General features: G+C 40.9%; 1 protein-coding gene across 2 annotated transcripts in view; it reads left to right on the top strand.

Moving 5' to 3' along the window:
- Positions 1-6,214: 6,214 nt before the first annotated feature.
- The window catches only part of MESR3 (misexpression suppressor of ras 3), a 187,868-nt gene continuing 174,226 nt past the window's right edge, over positions 6,215-19,856 (top strand). For both annotated transcript variants that reach the window (XM_069304053.1, XM_045768896.2), the window contains exon 1: positions 6,215-6,403. The gene's annotated coding sequence lies outside the window, so the exon portion shown is untranslated. The remainder of the gene's footprint in view (positions 6,404-19,856) is intronic.

Below are 19,856 nucleotides of genomic sequence, written 5' to 3'. Positions count from 1 at the left end.
TATGTATGTATGTATGTATGTATGTATGTATGTATGTATATATGTCGTACCTAGTAGCCAGAACGCACTTCTCAGCCTACTATGCAAGGCCCGATTTGCCTAATAAGCCAAGTTTTCCTGAATTAATATATTTTCTCTATTTTTTTTCTTATGAAATGATAAAGCTATCCATTTCCTTATGTATGAGGTCAGTTTTATTTTATTGGAGTTAAAATTAACGTAGATATATGACCAAACCTAACCAACCCTACCTAACCTAACCTAACCTAACCTATCTCTATAGGTTAGGTTGAGTTAGGTAGCCGAAAAAGTTAGGTTAGGTTAGGTTAGGTAGGTTGGGTAGTCGAAAAATAATTAATTCATGAAAACTTGGCATATTAGGCAAATCGGGCCTTGCATAGTAGGCTGAGAAGTGTGTTCTGGCTACTAGGTACGACATATATATATATATATATATATATATATATATATATATATATATATATATATATATATATATATGCGAACAAGCCTGAATGGTCCCCAGGACATATGCAACTGAAAACTCACACCCCAGAAGTGACTCGAACCCATACTCCCAGAAGCAACGCATCTGGTATGTACAAGACGCCTTAATCCACTTGACCATCACGACCGGACATAATGAGGTGATAGCCGAGGCTATTTGAACCACCCCACCGCCGGCACTCGGATAGTTATCTTGGGCATAGCATTTTACCAAATCACCTCATTCTTTGGGGCAACACGTGAGGAACACAAATGCGAACAAGCCTGAATGGTCCCCAGGACATATGCAACTGAAAACTCACACCCCAGAAGTGACTCGAACCCATACTCCCAGAAGCAACGCATCTGGTATGTACAAGACGCCTTAATCCACTTGATAGCCTCGGCTATCACCTCATTATGTCCGGTCGTGATGGTCAAGTGGATTAAGGCGTCTTGTACATACCAGATGCGTTGCTTCTGGGAGTATGGGTTCGAGTCACTTCTGGGGTGTGAGTTTTCAGTTGCATATGTCCTGGGGACCATTCAGGCTTGTTCGCATTTGTGTTCCTCACGTGTTGCCCCAAAGAATGAGGTGATTTGGTAAAATGCTATGCCCAAGATAACTATCCGAGTGCCGGCGGTGGGGTGGTTCAAATAGCCTCGGCTATCACCTCATTATGTCCGGTCGTGATGGTCAAGTGGATTAAGGCGTCTTGTACATACCAGATGCGTTGCTTCTGGGAGTATGGGTTCGAGTCACTTCTGGGGTGTGAGTTTTCAGTTGCATATGTCCTGGGGACCATTCAGGCTTGTTCGCATTTGTGTTCCTCACGTGTTGCCCCAAAGAATGAGGTGATTTGGTAAAATGCTATGCCCAAGATAACTATCCGAGTGCCGGCGGTGGGGTGGTTCAAATAGCCTCGGCTATCACCTCATTATGTCCGGTCGTGATGGTCAAGTGGATTAAGGCGTCTTGTACATACCAGATGCGTTGCTTCTGGGAGTATGGGTTCGAGTCACTTCTGGGGTGTGAGTTTTCAGTTGCATATGTCCTGGGGACCATTCAGGCTTGTTCGCATTTGTGTTCCTCACGTGTTGCCCCAAAGAATGAGGTGATTTGGTAAAATGCTATGCCCAAGATAACTATCCGAGTGCCGGCGGTGGGGTGGTTCAAATAGCCTCGGCTATCACCTCATTATGTCCGGTCGTGATGGTCAAGTGGATTAAGGCGTCTTGTACATACCAGATGCGTTGCTTCTGGGAGTATGGGTTCGAGTCACTTCTGGGGTGTGAGTTTTCAGTTGCATATGTCCTGGGGACCATTCAGGCTTGTTCGCATTTGTGTTCCTCACGTGTTGCCCCAAAGAATGAGGTGATTTGGTAAAATGCTATGCCCAAGATAACTATCCGAGTGCCGGCGGTGGGGTGGTTCAAATAGCCTCGGCTATCACCTCATTATGTCCGGTCGTGATGGTCAAGTGGATTAAGGCGTCTTGTACATACCAGATGCGTTGCTTCTGGGAGTATGGGTTCGAGTCACTTCTGGGGTGTGAGTTTTCAGTTGCATATGTCCTGGGGACCATTCAGGCTTGTTCGCATTTGTGTTCCTCACGTGTTGCCCCAAAGAATGAGGTGATTTGGTAAAATGCTATGCCCAAGATAACTATCCGAGTGCCGGCGGTGGGGTGGTTCAAATAGCCTCGGCTATCACCTCATTATGTCCGGTCGTGATGGTCAAGTGGATTAAGGCGTCTTGTACATACCAGATGCGTTGCTTCTGGGAGTATGGGTTCGAGTCACTTCTGGGGTGTGAGTTTTCAGTTGCATATATATATATATATATATATATATATGTCGTACCTAATAGCCAGAACGCACTTCTCAGCCTACTATGCAAGGCCTGATTTGCCTAATAAGCCAAGTTTTCCTGAAATAATATATTTTCTCTAATTTTTTTCTTATGAAGTGATGAAGCTACCAATTTCATTATGTATGAGGTCAATTTTTTTTTATTGGAAATAAAATTAACGTAGATATATGACCGAACCTAACCAACCCTACCTAACCTAACCTAACCTATCTTTATAGGTTAGGTTAGGTTAGGTAGCCGAAAACGTTAGGTTAGGTTAGGTTAGGTAGGTTAGGTTGTCTAAAAAACATTAATTCATGAAAACTAGGCTTATTAGGCAAATCGGGCCATGCATAGTAGGCTGAGAAGTGAGTTCTGGCTACTAGGTACGACATATATATATATATATATATATATATATATATATATATATGTCGTACCTAGTAGCCAGAACTCACTTCTCAGCCTACTATTCAAGGCCCGATTTGCCTAATAAGCCAAGTTTTCCTGAATTAATATATTTACTATAATTTTTTTCTTATGAAATGATAAAGCAACCCTTTTCTCTATGTATGAGGTCAATTTTTTTTATTGGAGTTAAAATTAACGTAGATATATGACCGAACCTAACCAACCCTACCTAACCTAACCTAACCTATATTTATAGGTAAGGTTAGGTTAGGTAGCCAAAAAAAGCTAGGTTAGGTTAGGTTAGGTAGGTTAGGTAGACGAAAAAACATTAATTCATGAAAACTTGGCTTATTAGGCAAATCGGGCCTTGAATAGTAGGCTGAGAAGTGCGTTCTGGCTATTAGGTACGACATATATATATATATATATATATATATATATATATATATATATATATATATATATATATATATATATATATGTCGTACCTAGTAGCCAGAACGCACTTCTCAGCCTACTATGCAAGGCCCAATTTGCCTAATAAGACAAGTTTTCATGAAATAATTGTTTTTCGACTACCTAACCTACCTAACCTAACCTAACCTAACTTTTTCGGCTACCTAACCGAACCTAACGTATAGAGATAGGTTAGGTTAGGTTAGGTAAGGTTGGTTAGGTTCGGTCATATATCTACGTTAATTTTAATTCCAATAACAAAAAATTGACCTCATACATAATGAAATGGGTAGCTTTATCATTTCATAAGAAAAAAATTAGAGAAAATATATTAATTCAGGAAAACTTGGCTCATTAGGCAAATCGGGCCTTGCATAGTAGGCTCAGAAGTGCGTTCTGGCTACTAGGTACGACATATATATATATATATATATATATATATATATATATATATATATATATATATATATATATATATATATATATATATATATATGTCGTACCTAGTAGCCAGAACGCACTTCTCAGCCTACTATGCAACGCCCAATTTGCTTAATAAGCCAAGTTTTCATGAATTAATTGTTTTTCGACAACCTAACCTAACCTAACCTAACTTTTTCGGCTACCTAACAACCTAACTTACAAAGATAGGTTAGGTTAGGTTAGGTAGGGTTGGTTAGGTTCGGCCATATTTCTACGTTAATTTTAACTCCAATAAAAAAAAATTGACTTCATACATAATGAAATGGGTTGCTTTATCATTTCATAAGAAAAAAATTAGAGAACATATATTAATTCAGGAAAACTTGGCTTATTAGGCAAATTGGGCGTTGCATAGTAGACTGAGAAGTGCATTCTGGCTACTAGGTACGACATATATATATATATATATATATATATATATATATATATATATATATATATATATATATATATATGTTGTACCTAGTAGCCAGAACGTCGTACTCGGCCTACTATGCAAGGCCCGATTTGCCTAATAAGCCAAGTTTTCCTGAATTAATATATTTTCTCTAATTTTTTTCTTATGAAATGATAGAGCTACCCATTTCATTATGTATGAGGTCAATTTTTTTTTATTAGAGTTAAAATTAACGTAGATATATGACCGAACCTAACCAACCCTACCTAACCTATATATATATATACTATATATATGTTCAGCTACTCGGAACAAAAAGTTGCAAGTAGCTCGGGCTATGGTGAGCCCTTAGTGGACTTACCTAGCACAGGAGCGGGGCTGTAACTGTGTTATTCAGCTGTACAGATCTCTGATGCATCGTCATCTGGACTACTGTATCCATGCATAGAGACTTTATCTTCAAAAGGACATGTCTGCTCTGGAAAAATAAGTGGAATACAGTACGACAAAAGATATCCCAGAACTAAGCTAACTCTCGTATCAGGATCGCACAGACCATATACACTGACGGATCACTCAATACAGCTACAGGGAGGGCAGGAAGTGCTGGTATTGCTCATCAGCCCGATGGCAGCACAATTCAAAGGAATATAAGAATTAGTAACTGGGTATCTACAATGCAAGCTGAGTTGGTAGCACTCGAAATTATTGTCAACACTGAAGTAGACAGCTTAATTATTTCAGACTCCCTTTCCTCACTACTAACAATAAACAGTTTGTAATCAAGTATTAACGTGCTTGTCTCAGAAGCCAGACATAGATATATAAGCATACTTAGCAAGAGGGTAAATAGAATAATATTGTGGAATCTTTCTCACATTGGCCTGCAGGAACATGATAAAGTTGACGCCCTTGCTAAGGTTGCAGTAAATAAAGACGGAATTGAACGGAATCTTGAGTTATCAAACAGGCCCCTTAAAAGTGTCATTAGACGAGAACTCCTGGATGAATTTGAAGAAAGTAGAACAACGCAAACTGGAACTAGCAGGTCCATTGTTTATCACAATGAAATGTGTGAAGTAAAATATGTGTATGGAGCAAGTAACAAAGTCAGTAGACTAACAGACGTTGTCACAGCTCGTATAAGACTTGGCTACAAGTATTTTTTGCACTACCGCTCACAGGATGGGTATAGGGTGCACAATAAACTAGCCGCCGGAGTCAATCACGTACCAGGAACAGTTAGGGCCTCAGGACTAACAACACCATAAACCAGACATGACAGCCGGGTTGATCTCATCCAGACCTTTCAAATGCTGAACAAGGTTGGAGATATATATCCAGACCACTTCTTTAAAAGGTTCAATATAACTCACACAAGGGGTAATAGCTACAAGTTCATCAGGCAACATTGTAGGACAGAAAATCTGAGATGCTGTTTCAATCATTGAGTAATAAACTTATGGACTCACTTAGGCTATAAATGGCAAATTCAGCTGGAACAAAATCCTCAGGAATAACGAGGGGGGCCTTTTAACAAGCCGCTAGCTTCCTGTTCCCGTCTAGGAAACTAGAGATGGTGGTCCTCAGGTAAATTCAGAAGCTAATCACAGTTACTCTATGAATTATTAACACCACAAAACGACAAACTAAGTATTTCTGAACGTCATCTGTAATCATCGAGGTCCCGCCAAGGCAAACAACTGACCTTCCCCAAGATGCAGCTCACAAGAGTTGCTTGACGGGAGGGGTACCTATTTGCTGCAAGGTGATCAGAGGCATCAGGTGATGTGTGAGGTACCCAAACGTCTCTATCCTATCGCGAAAATTGAACCCGAGAGCCTTTGGTTGAAAACGGCTTCGCTGATGCCTCGCTACAAGACTGGCAGATACTAATATCCTCACTACAACGCTTCTAGTTCATAATAGATCCATGTAACTCTTTAACAACAGTCCACATGATAGAAAGAGGATGGCGCGCATAATCCCTACATAGTTACTAAATTGTCAACCTTTTTCTATAATTATTTAATATCCTGGTTGTCCTTCCCTGACCGCAGTACAACATGTTTTCCAAATTTGCCGGGAGTCCTGCGGTGCAGCCTACCAGCCAGTCAAGAGCGTGTCAGTCCGTCGTCAGCAGCGAGGGAGAGTACGTGTATCTGGTAAATGTGTAGTGTTCTCTCAGAGACTTCCATGATGCTGGATTTTGGTGTTTTATGCAAACTGTGATTGACAAGAGTGCCCCAGGGGTGTCCTTGATCGGTAATAAACTTTGATATTTATATGACAGTGGAGAGAATCTTAAAAAATTAGAGGTAAGTAAAGTTTTGCTTGGTATATTTGCACTATAGTTATATTTTAAGCTTGGGACCTTTAATTTTTGGTCTATGCGTGGGTTTGCTACTAGCCTATCGTATTTTGTTTGCTTCTATTATTGTTTTCCTGGTAATAATGTACACCGCTATATTATGGCTGGCTAAATATACTGTTTTCCAGCAGTCGCACTCCAGTAATCAGGTTGAGAATACTTGATTAAACATTTGGTGGAAACAAAAGGGGCAGCATGTATTTAAAAGGGTCACGTCGTGCCTGACAAACTTCACATAATTCTATGACAAGGTATTAAGATAAGACACGCAAAAGAAGTTATATTTTAGATTTTCCTAGAGTGTCAAAAAGCTTTTGATATTGTTCCTCATGGAAGGGGGGTATTCAAGATGGGGAAGCAAGCAGGGGTAAGTGGGAAGCCTCTGGGTAAGGGGGACTACATGAAGGATAGAAAACAAAGTCACAGAGGTGAGATTTGGAGCTGGAGGAAGGTAACAAGTGGAGTTCCCCAAGGGTTGATCCCGGTACCCCTACTGTTCCTAATTTATGTGAATGCTTGCAGACGACGCAAAACTAATGAGGCATGTTAAAAAACCGAGGACTGTTGATGGTCATAGGATGACCTTGAACTCTAGGAGTGGGCAAACAAATGGGTGCTAGAATTCATTCCCAAAAGGTATAAGGTAATTAAAATAGTAAAAGCAAAAAGAAGACCAGAAGGTATATAAACCATAAAGGCAAGGCAACTACAGAAGCCCGAGGGAGGAAAGGATATGGGAGGGGATATAATTGCAAATACTATATCTCCACAAGGCACACAGACGGGGTATCATCAGCAGCATATGAGATGCGGACAGATTAGAACGTCTCTTAGAAACCTAGACCAGGGCTTTTTCAAGGCAGTTTAGAGCTTTTGTTAGACCAAGTACTGAAATATGGAGTACCAGCCTGAATTCTGCACCTTGAGAAGCATTACACCAAAATTGAAAACGAACAGATTTGTAACAAGATTACTGTTAGAGGACCTTGAACCTCTATTGATGTGAGAGTTGACAAAGATAAAGTATAAGTTAAGGGAACTAGACCTCACCACCCTGGAGAGAAGAAACAGATGGGGCATGGTCGCAACATAAAAGATACTGAAAGCAAATGATAAAGTGAACAAGAATAGCATAATGTGAGAGGAAGTAGGACGAGAGAACATTAGTGAAAACACAAATGAATTGAAGAAATGTAAGGAAACACTCGTACCCTACCTATACAGGTGGTCAACAAGTGAAATATGCAAAAAAGTTGTCAAAGCCACTCCCATCCACAACTTTAAGGCCATGTTCAACAAAGAATTCGAATGACAGAACAGTTAAATTATAACACAATAGATACAACAAGGCTAGTAGACTGGGCATAGTGAGCTAGACCCCACTTCCCCATAAACACTAGCCTCGCAGGTTCGAATGCTGTCAAGATCACAGAGTTTATAATGATATACAGCTTGGAAACTATTCAAGCTTGTACCAGTTGGGGTCGGCCCTAGTGCCATCCCTTTAAGACTTATCCACCTATAGCGACCCCCTTGCGATTTCCATACGTTTTTCATCGAGTTCTTCGTATTATATATATTATATATATAATATATATATATATATATATATATATATATATATATATATATATATATATATATATATATATATATATATATATATATATATATATATATATATATTGCTCCAAACATTCAAGTGTGATAGGAGAGAAACCACGCTTTCAAAGGCCTGAAAGCACCAGTGTAAAAAGTTGCGATTTGTTTAGATCTGAAACCTATGTATATGGGCAGCACAAAACATCCACCAGACAGTGCTACTTAATGGTTACTAGGCTCCGGCTGGGCTACCGTTACCTGTGGCAGGTTGCTAAAGGGGATGAATCTCCCAATCATAAGCATCTCTTGTGTAAACCCTGTGAACAAGAACTTAAGTCATGATCTTACACGCTACATTGTTGAGCATCCAGTCATTAGACTTCAGATCTTTCAGTGTAAGGTACCTTGAGCTTTGTAATTTATGCATTCCCGTGTTATTGAGGATATCCTCATAATGCATCCATAATTCGCAAGCGCAGGCTGTTGAGCACGTGCCATTGAGTGACTAACCATCCTGCAAGATTTTGTTTTCTTAGCATTTCATAGCTAGTACCTGACACATTATGTAACCCTTCATATAGTCTAGGGTAGCTGCATTAAATGCAGATGTACCGAATTATAATAACAACACTGTTTAGTACTGTAATATTTTCTGAAGAGGAAGGAAGGAGAGGGGGGGAATAGTGGTGAGGGGAAGAAAGGGGGGCGATAGGGAAATAAATATGAGAGGAGGGAGACTGGGAAAAAGGGGGAGAAGGAGAGAAGAGATATTCTGATACAGCTGGGTGCCGCAGCTATGTAGTATATCAATAAAATATAATGAATGTTTGCCTGCGTGTCCAAAGTAGGAGGCCATACGCTTGGATCTAGCGTCATCCAACTTTCTAAGAGGGCACAAAGAGGTGTATGTCTCAGTCATTGGCCAGTTGGGATTGGCCCCCAGTGCCATCCTTCAAGAAATGTCGGCATCTATAGCAACTCTGATTTTCATGGTCTGAAATCGGGGATGCATTTTCCGTAGTTTTTAGCAGTTACTCCCTTCGTGGCTGCAGGTGACGGATCTCCCAATCCTGAGCACTCCAGTTGCAAACTCTGTGAGCAGGAACTACGGCATGATCTCCCGCACTACATCACTGAATGCCCAGTTATTAGACCTTTCAGACCAGTTGGCATGAGGTACCTGGAGCTTTGCAATTACTTTATTCACTCTCGTATTCTTGAAGATATCCTCACAGTATACCCAAAATTTGCCAGTGCAGGCTATTAAACACATGGCTCTGTATGACTAACCATCCTGCGAGATGGGGACTTGTATTGCCACTGCTACCTTATTTAATCTTGTGTTGTTGATATCCTCAAAATGCATCCGGAGTCTGCCAGTGCAGACTGCTTATCACATGCCTCTGTATGACTAACCATCCTGTGTGATGGGGATTTTATAGCATCACCTAGTTAGCTTTTTTGACACACTGTACTCCACTTCATATAGTCTAGGGTAGCTGCACTAATGCAGATGTACCTCATAACTTAATAAAAAAAAAAAAAAAACAGTCTAGGGTAGCTGCACAAATTAAGAAAATTCAGTGACCGACCGGTGCCAGTATCATCGTTTCTGTATACCCATGATACTGGCTCACTTAGCCAGTAACCGGGTTCTTTTAATTAAATTTTTTATGGGGCCTTAGTGCCTCTTCTTACCAGATCCAACCCCAAGTCTTGGGTAAGTTATCAAGACCTAAGTAGTAATAGTCAATCCAATGGGAATGGGGGTACACACTAAACAAAACAATCACCACATATACTTCCTAACTATATACACTTATTACATATTTACAGCACAGATAATACCGTAGGTGTCGCTTTCACACAGGACACTACCAAAGAGCTTCGGCGATCTTCTATCCACAACACTTACGGTTCCTTTCCCGAGCCTTCTAAGATACTCATGCCGGCGAGTCCACCTTCCTCAGCAATTCATGGTCCTCCAGTGTCAGAACACTACTGCGAATCTCCAGCAACACGCTGGCTGGCCTCTCTTATAACAAGCCTTAACTTAAGAGGACAGACGAACGCTAATTCCATCTAGTATCACAACCTGTCCATCCCGGGATACGTCGGTCCAATCAACAATCACCCTGGCTACCACAGACAATTCAGTCTCCACTGACTTGGCCCTACTTGTTCCCACTGAAACAAGTCTTGAATTCAGGGCTGCCCTTGCTGGTCACTACGGGTGAACTGACCTGTGATGTGGAGGTACCAAAGTACCCCCACATCACTTCTGAGGAATAAATATTGTATAGTAAGAATGAAACTACTCAGGTGTCAGTAAGATCGCAACCTTCCTCCAGGGAAAAGAAAATGGGGTCGAGTGTGCTCAACAGATGGCGCTAACATCGTCACACATGACAAATGTAGAACTTTACACAGTACAGTGTATAAAGATGACTGAGCTATTGAATCGTCTTAATAAGGAAAGTTTCCAGAAGCAGCATCCAGCTGCCGGAAAGTCAGAAAATTGCAGTTTGGCAGCAGGATGCTGCTTCTGGAAACTTTCCCTATTAAGACTACTCAATAGCTTGGTCGATAGAGCTTCGGCCTCACACGCGTGGGGTCCACGGTTCGAGTCTCCTAGAGCCCAGGTGAATGGAACAGTACAGTGTACAGTAAGTCTTTAAGATTCAGGCGAACAAGTTTGCTTTGGCAGGGATAACCACTATTTGTATTAACGGTATAAGGATAAAATTTGAAGACACGTTCGAATTTGACAATATACCAGCGACAGATGACAAATCATAAATTAGCGAGCATGAATGAATAGGTTACACGGTCTCAATGTTTCCCATCACATCACACACACACCACTGACTCCTGGTTATTAATTCATTCTCATGTCACTTCTTTGATATACAATATATATTTATTTGTTAACTGATCTGCGTCATTTACGGGCTCACCGTAGCCCGTGCTACTTTGAACTTTTTGTTCTGAGTAGCTAATCTAAAACAACAATAACAACATAATCCGCGTGCTAATCAACCTGGCTTACTGCCTGGTTATCTGTGCCCGAACCGCCCGGCTTAAGTGACTTGTTAATTGTGGAATTAGTTTATACAATGAAGTGGAAGGTACATTAATTAGTTAACTAGCAGGCAATTGAAGCAAGGTAACTAGGCTGTAGGCCATAAGACGTCAATTGTTTTTTTTCTAGGTTCGTACCTAGAAGATTAACCATGCAGATTGGAAGTTGACGTGCTGAGAGATATCAGTATGTCGTGAAAAGTACATTGAAATAAGAGTTCTAGGGAGATCAGTACCACCATAAGGACCAGAGTTGATCACGCTATCTACCACACCTCCGACCGGTAAAAAGTGGTGAAACTTGGTGGACCAATCATCCTCACAAGGTTGTGAGTCCATACCCACTTTTCTCACGTTTTCCCTCACCCACTCGCTCACAGGATAACGTGCTTTGGCCGTATTTTATCATTCCGTAACTCGTAAAAGCTAATTTAAATAAGTTTTAACTTTTGATTTTAATCAGCGTCCTAGTAATTAATCACGTTTGTGTGATTTGATAGCTGTGCAATCTGTATTCATGATGGCTATTTCAGTTCATTCATTTATTAGACGTTGGTAGATGTAGATAAGAAGCAGACGTTGATAGATGTAGAAGCAGCAGGCGTTGATGTTTGTGGAAGCAGCAGGCGCTGGTGGGGCTAGAGGCAGCGGGCGTTGGTAATGGAAGTGGTTCACTGGCTGAGGTCATGACCCTGAACGGGGGTCCCAGGTCTGCTAACGGGCATCCGCCCACTGGACGCACAACCCACTCCTATTGTTACTGAATAAGTCGCTCAGGCGTTACTTGGCTGAGCGAAGCTACCACGTAAGTCAGGCCTTGATTGAACGTGTTAAACACCTACTATATATTATTATTGTTATAAGTAATTATCAAAACAAGGCACCTAACATTATTGTTGTAGTACAGCATTTATTTTACACCATAACACTGGAATGCAAATGTTCGAACATCTGTGAAAAGAACATTAGCGGAAAGGTCCCGGGTTCGATTCCCACGATGTTTCCTTTCTCCTGTTGCCACTGTTCACCTAGCAGTAAATAGGTGCCTGGGTGTTAAACCGTTATTGTGAGTTGCGTCCTCGGCAAACTTTAACAGGCTTCCTGTCCTCGATTGTGAGAAACATTAAAGTAACTTCTAACCAATGTATCCTGCAAGTGACATTCAAAATCCAATCTCTTAAGCTTCGACAGTTCTCTTAAGTATCTCTCTTATCATCTTATCGACAGTATCTCTTAAGCTAAACAGTTCGAAGGTTAAGGGAAATATACATTTAACGGAAGCAAAATATATGTATAGCCTATGGAAAATGTACAGTATTGCCTGTTATACCAAATTGAAAATGGTGTATTACAAAAAAAAATACATCATGAAATAAAATGTAAAATATGGACGTACAACTTAAAACATTAAATCTTAAATATGAAATATGGGTCTTTAAGAGTAACGAATATACGGTACCCAGACCTCTAAATATAGGTGTGTGGTCGGCGTGATGTGTAAGGGACCATTTACACGGCGAGAGGCGACCCAGATACATCTCTGCGCCAGCCCATTTTCCTATCATGGATCAGCGGGTAGTGGTAGTGTGGTTCTCTTGCAGTTGCCCAATGTTGCTGCTGATGTTGCAACAGCATGGTGATATGATGACCAGACCACACACTAGAAGGTGAAGGGACGACGACGTTTCGGTCCGTCCTGGACCATTCTCACAATCGACTTGAGAATGGTCCAGGACGGACCGAAACGTCGTCGTCCCTTCACCTTCTAGTGTGTGGTCTGGTCAATATACTTTAGCCACGTTACTCTGACTGATCGCCTGCATATGGTGATATGAGCCCTGTAGGTGGACCTGTATATATATATATATATATATATATATATATATATATATATATATATATATATATATATATATATATATATAAAACAGGTAGTCTGTGCGTCTTTTAACTTGTAATGTGGAGGCGTTGTCTGTATTATTAGTGTGTTTATCAGCATATAATGTCTGTGTGAGAGGTGGATATTTTATGGTAGGGAGGTGAAGGTGGTTTGCGAGGGCATAAATTCAGAAAATGAGAGTGGTAAATAGATAATAAATAAATAATAAATAAATAGGCAACCCGTCCTCCTACTAAGAACGTCGCATTTCGCTCATATGCGTTACCTAAAGCCAAAAATTGTCAGACATCCTACGGGCTCACCATAGCCCGTGCTACTTGGAACTTTTTGTTCCACGTAACTGAATCTAGAACGACAACAACAACAAAAATTGTCGTACTAGAAAATGGAAGCGACTCGCGAAAGGGACGTACTGTCCCATTTTCTGTTTTGGGTCCTCTGGTAGGTTAGGAGAGGACACTTTAAATTAACCGTTTTCTTGACGGTGGGAAACTTTAAGAGGACGGACTATAATAGGGGGAATCATTGGTTGAAATGTTTGGCGTAGGGACAGGTGTAGTAGCCTGAAATCCTTGCACTTTATCCATGATTTGCTTCCCGAAGATAAATGACTTGATTAATGAACAAGCAGTGTAGTGTGAAGAACAATAATGAACAGCAGCTTACCTATAACCCTGACATACCTCTAGAGTTAAAACAGTAGCGGCTGTGGCCTCGTTTCCGGCCGTCTGTTTACTTAAAAATGGTTTATCAGAGTTTGAAGGGCTCATACTAGGCTACGACGAACTCTGCCCTGTCTTAAGGAATGTGGGGAGACCCGTTAATTGAGGGTTGAGGGCGTTAACAAAGGCTGAGAGGGCGTTAACAGAGGCTAAGAGGGCGTTAACAGAGGCTAAGAGGGCGTTAACAGTACTATTAGGGATACAAGATATAGTAACTCAGACTGATAACGATAATAATAATTATGTACCAGTAGAAGAGGAAAATGGTGACAAATGTACGATCACAAATCTTCCCCCGCCCCCCAAAAAAAACAAAAAAACTGGGCAACATTGACACTTTGAACTACAGTCGCCAGTACAGAATCAAAACAAAATGCCGTTCAAACAGACCCAGAAAAAAATCGAAGCCTGGCACTGCTTTACGTGGAGTGCATTTCAAATACGGACAGTTACGAGGGAATAATGGAGCATTCAGATTTGATCACCCAAAGAAATAGCAGAAACATTCTAAATACAGGTAAATGTCATTTCAAAACTTGCAAATTCAGTATTCCATCTCCAGGCTCAATAAATGTGAGAAAAGGTTACGGCAGACTGCCCAGCATTTCATGTCGGGGAAACCAGGTAAATCAAATTATATGCATGTCAATAAAGCCATTATGGAAACGGCTTCACGCCTACATAACAAAGATATTTTTTAGCAAGAATAAAAAAAAATGTTAGGAAATGTCAAAGCTTTGCAATTACCTCGTTCAAATGCTAGACAGGACTTTGTGGCACTTCCATCCTTCCTTGACACACCTGACCACCCTCCCCCCCCCTTTGACACACCTGACCTCCCCTTCCCCACCTTGACACACCCACTTTCTTCAACACCCTTCACGCACGGACAAATGTACTCATCGCCCCACATGATGATTTTGTTTCCCCTGGCCCATCGTTATCAACCTCGTTGCTACCGCGTTTATTTCTCGCCCTATCCCATTCCCATTTATCCAATTCCCATTCTTGCGGTATGCCCTCATACTTATGAACACTCCTATTTTCCCCCTCATATTCCCGCGCACATTTACGCAGCGTTGGTGCCCTTTCCCATCCAGTGTGGCATTATGCTTACGTGTTGCTCAGTTTCATACACGTTCATGCAGTCTTGTTGTTTCTCCCGATGCCATGGGTATCCACGTCTTTTTGTGTTCCCCGACCAATGAGCGCCCACGCACTTCACTGCCACAAACACTTAATGTCTCCCCTTCAAGACCCCTCCGACCATTGCCCCCACCCCCTCTCTCTTTAGAAGTTTGTTTACGCATGCTTTAAATTAACAGGGTGTTAGTTTTCATTGCGTCTTTCCCAGCCGTTAGAAAAAGTTTAGTTTTTAGGGCTGTCTTTGTTTCTCTCTTCGATTAAAGAAAATAAACTTTTATATTTGGTGGAAGCCTCTGGATGATATTCGGTGGGAGAATGGGCGAGGGTTGAAGGTTACATGTTAGAATTTCTTTTGTATTTCAAATGACACTGCTCGGAAGTACGGAAGGGCAGGATAGGCTATACTGATTTGTTTTCTTTTGCGGCAGATGAATGTGATATCCAGCTTGAAGTGTGAGAGTGAGAGCAGGGTGAGAAGGGTGTTATTGTTCTCTTGGCAGGATTCGTGGGTGAAAACTGAGCCCGAGTGTCGTAAATTTGATGTTGCAGACTGGTAATGTTAGCAGGCTGCACACCTCTCCCGAGCTAAAGTTAGTTTTGGCCAGAACCGAAAGGGGCGGGTTCATCCAAAAATGGCTTTACAAGTGAAAATCACGTGTGACCAGCACATACTGTAAACAGGAAGAGGGGGAGTTGGGAATGGGTGGTGTCTAAAGATTTTACTCTACGGATTTTTATTGTGCAGTTTATATTCTACCACAGTCGGGGCCATTCAGTTAGTGCTAACTAGCATAGGCCTATAAATAAGAATGTTTCAAAGTTGTTTGCGCAACCCTGTCTCCTGTTTAGATAGTACTTTTTGTAACTGGACCATCGTGCATAGACGTAATTGGACAATTAGATGGAAAAATTTGGTGCTTTTCACTTAATAGTCCTAAAAAATATAGCTAAATAACTTAAATACTCATAGGCCTAGTACAACACACATATACTATATTAGGTCTCAGATAGTATGTATTAGGCCTAGGAAAGTTAAGTTAAATTTACTTTGCAACATCAGTTCAAAAACTTATCCAGTTTGTCCAAATTCAATAGTACCGATTTCTACTTTCCAATTGCCTTTTACGTCAATACATGTATGATGGTCCGCATAGTTACTATAGAAACTCCTTAAATAGCACGATGGGCTGTATGTATGGGGCTATACTTTGTGTTGTTCAGTTGAATATTCATTGTTCGGGCTTTTGACCAGATTGTGATACTGTTTTAAAGTGTCAATATACTGTTAATATAATTGGCATAACTTATACCCCTTGTACGGTATTGCATACAACTATCTGATAGGTCTATATATTCTTCCCTACTTCTCTTGAACCACCACGCTCACTACACAACCACTAACAGCATCACCACTAACAGCATCACCACTACTGATACCAGTATCACCACAACTACTTCTTCACTCATTAAAGCCACCTACCACTACTACACTACTACCAACATCACAACCACCATTACTACTAATACCACCACTTACACCTCAATCCAACCTCCTTTTATAGTAGGCTCCGCTCAAACATCATCGTATATTCATTATATTTACAATTGTTTACTCATTATAATTTGTGCACATTACATTAAGCTGTAAATATTGTACCTTCAGCGTCCCGTGCTCCACTGGTCGTCTCTTAAAATATATGATCTGATTGATTATGTTTAATGTGCGCCCCAAACTCCTGTCATCCAGTCATCTGGACTATGTTTTGTTTAGTGTTTTGTTTAGCTAAGAAAATGAGTGGTCATGATCTATTTATAATAGTCAGAATTTGTGTATTTGACCTAAGAATTTTTATTAAGCATATATCACTATGGAAAAAATGTTTGTACATTTCTTGAACATTGTGAGATGTTTGTTAGTTCTCTGGACGTACACATGTACGCAGTGATGTAATGTGCGAGAATAATTCTGGTTTACATCTGGTTGCGTTTACAGGAGAGGGTGATGCAGATTCCTAGAGACAGACCCCTACTTTTTTGCCAAACCAAAGTTGGATTTGTCTGGTCTTGTGTTAAGAACATTGTATATATATATATATATATATATATATATATATATATATATATATATATATATATATATATATATATATATTACAGTATATATACAATATATATGCCTGTGGCTCTTGTCTAGTAGACATAAGCATGTAGAGCGTTATCATGTGTGGTGTCTGGCTTTCTGCTGCTGCTGCTCTGGTTTAGAGGGTTTGAAGGGGGGTTGGGGAAGGGGTTATGGGCCCGCCTGGGCTGGCCCGCCTCTTAACTATCCTGTGTTGGGGTCGGGAGTGTCATTGTTGTGGATGGGGTTTGTACTACGGTGTCCAGTGTCTTGAGTGTGTAAACTGTAAGATATCTGCCAGCTTTATAGCTTACTTGCAACATTTTGTTGCTACATAAATAGAAGTGTAATTATTTTAACTGTGTGTATGTGAGAGAGTTTGTTTTCTCCTAATTTGGTTTTCATAATTATGAATAGTTAGAACAATCCGCCGCACTTAAATAATGTTCCACACGCGGATTTGAGAAGTTTAGATTTCTAAGATGTCTGTAAAATTGTGTGCTTGTCTGTTTCACAAGATGGCTGTGGATTGGGTAAAACAAACGAGTACTGGGATTGGCGAAAGACACAGTGTAGTCTAATTAGAAGCTATGGCATGAATATTAGATGATCATACTTGTATAAAAGGTGCACAGTTTACAATTGGTGCAAAGGTTGAACTTCTGCTCCGGGGTTCTGCACCTTTAAAATCTCATGAATAGTGAAATCTTCCTCAACACCCATGAATTGTACTACCAGATACTTGCCTTTTAACCCGTTATATGGGGTGTGCCTCCTCTACTGCTCACTATATATTTTTAGTTATCTTCACTGAAAAAATTCCTTCATGTCCGTATGGCATAACTGGGTATTTAGTTTCCACCTGTGTCTTGATATTTTCTCGTCTTAAATAAGAGTCTGTTCTTGTTAACATTGGTGACGCCTCCGAATAATTTGTAGGTCTTTAATCATGTCTATCTGATTTATCTTTTCTTCCATTTGAGGTTCAGCTCCGTCTATCTTACTAGTTAATATCTAACTTTTGTATTAGTTGGGTGGCATACTATTTTATATGCTCTAAATGCGCCGAGGGCTCCATGTTGACATTGCATATTCGATATTATTCCTGCAAACAATTATTCATACATTCGGTATGCTGTACATATGTACAGCATACCAAATAAATCCATTTTTTAGGTTCCTGAAAGTTGTCAGGTTTGGCAGCTTTTTCGATGCCGCTGGTGGCACACAGTTTATCTGATCCTCGTGAAATATATTTGGTATGATGTCTACCCCAAGGTCGCCTTCTGTAGTTGTATCCTCCCTAAGTGGTGCCGTCACTCTTGCCTTTTATGATATACACCAATCTTCTTCACTTGCAGGGATTGGACTCTACCAAGTGTCGGACCATTCCTGCAGTCTATTCAAGTTGTCTTAGTCAACCTCTGATCTTATCCTCTTCAGTTAACATTATCTACAAACATCGACATGAAGGTGGAATGTTGGTTAGGCCTAACAGCTACAGCCAAAGTTCATAGTCATTTTCGGACTGCCATTGTGGTTCCCTACTAAGCTACTAAGCTTAGTAGGGAAGCTCATTTCAGTGTGGAAGCTCAGTGTGATCATTTCTGGTCTTTTGCCTCGGCAATCTGCTGTCTGTACCTTTTCGAAGCCGTGGCACTTGTCTCCTTCTATTGTCTTTTGAACTGTGGGTTATTCTTAGTCGTTTCTATAGTCTTCGTTTATTTATTTGCTATGTATTTCACTGTCTCATTTGACGTGCTTTTATCTAACTAACTTAGGCTGTTCTTTTCCCCAAGTCTTCAACCCTCCCGTGTTCACGTAGTTGTGCTTATAGACAATAGGCTTCAGCTCACGAGCCCGGCCTTTTAACAATCGATCGTCTGGTGTGATGACTCGCATCACTTGTGCTTCATCTTTTTTTCCAGCTGTGTATGAAGACAATCGCATATCTCCCACTCAGAAGCGTCCAACATGATCGCCTCTGTGGACGAGCCCCTAGGGCAGTGGTGCAGGAAGGGAGTGTTGGGGGTGGTGAAGATGCACGAGGGTAGAGGTGACCCCAAACCCTGCTCCCCCTTCCAGGTATTACCCGCTGGGGTGGGGGACGGAGGGCGTCAGGGAGGAACGTGGGGGTCTGGCAGTCAGTGTTGCCAGAGATGCGCGCAGGGTACGATACAAAGGCGACAATAACATTTAACTCTCCTCTCTGAACAAACATTAATAACCATTTAAGTATTTAACGACGAACTCACGAATGCCATCTTCCTATTCGAAAGTAAAAGAGTCTAGCATGAACCTCTCCTGAGAGCTGCAATGTGTTTTAAGTGACGGAAATTACCAGCATGGGGGTGATGATCTTACATGAGGTGAAGCCACACCTGCGATCATCTGGCGATGACTCGAGTCATACCGGTGTCGCATCTGTTCTAACCTTAGTAATGGCCACTCCCACCTTTATCCTACCCGCTGCCATTTGGGATCGATGACCGTGTGTGTGAGTGATGACCACGCCTTCTCTAGCACGGCGGGCTGGTCCAGACGAGAAAGATAGCCACACTATTGTATGACGATCAGTTATTTACACAATTCTTTGCCGTTCACTAGTTTTGATTAGACAAAGCTGTCTTGGCCACACCCTCGATCATCACGCTGTTCTGATTAGTTACTCGAGCTCGCCACACTATCCATTTGATGCACTGATTAGAAATTTGTCTTAATATAAATAACAAATATGAGTTATTTGTTACGCTAGGCTTTATAATTGGTGACAGTCTGCCTACACAAAGCGCTAGGTTTTGATTTTGGCTCAGTTCTCCAGACATAGCCA

The sequence above is a fragment of the Procambarus clarkii genome, chromosome 51, assembly GCF_040958095.1.
Source record: "Procambarus clarkii isolate CNS0578487 chromosome 51, FALCON_Pclarkii_2.0, whole genome shotgun sequence".
Taxonomy (NCBI): domain Eukaryota; kingdom Metazoa; phylum Arthropoda; class Malacostraca; order Decapoda; family Cambaridae; genus Procambarus; species Procambarus clarkii.
Note: the sequence above shows the minus strand (reverse complement) of the source record. Positions and strands in the feature narration are given on the sequence as shown.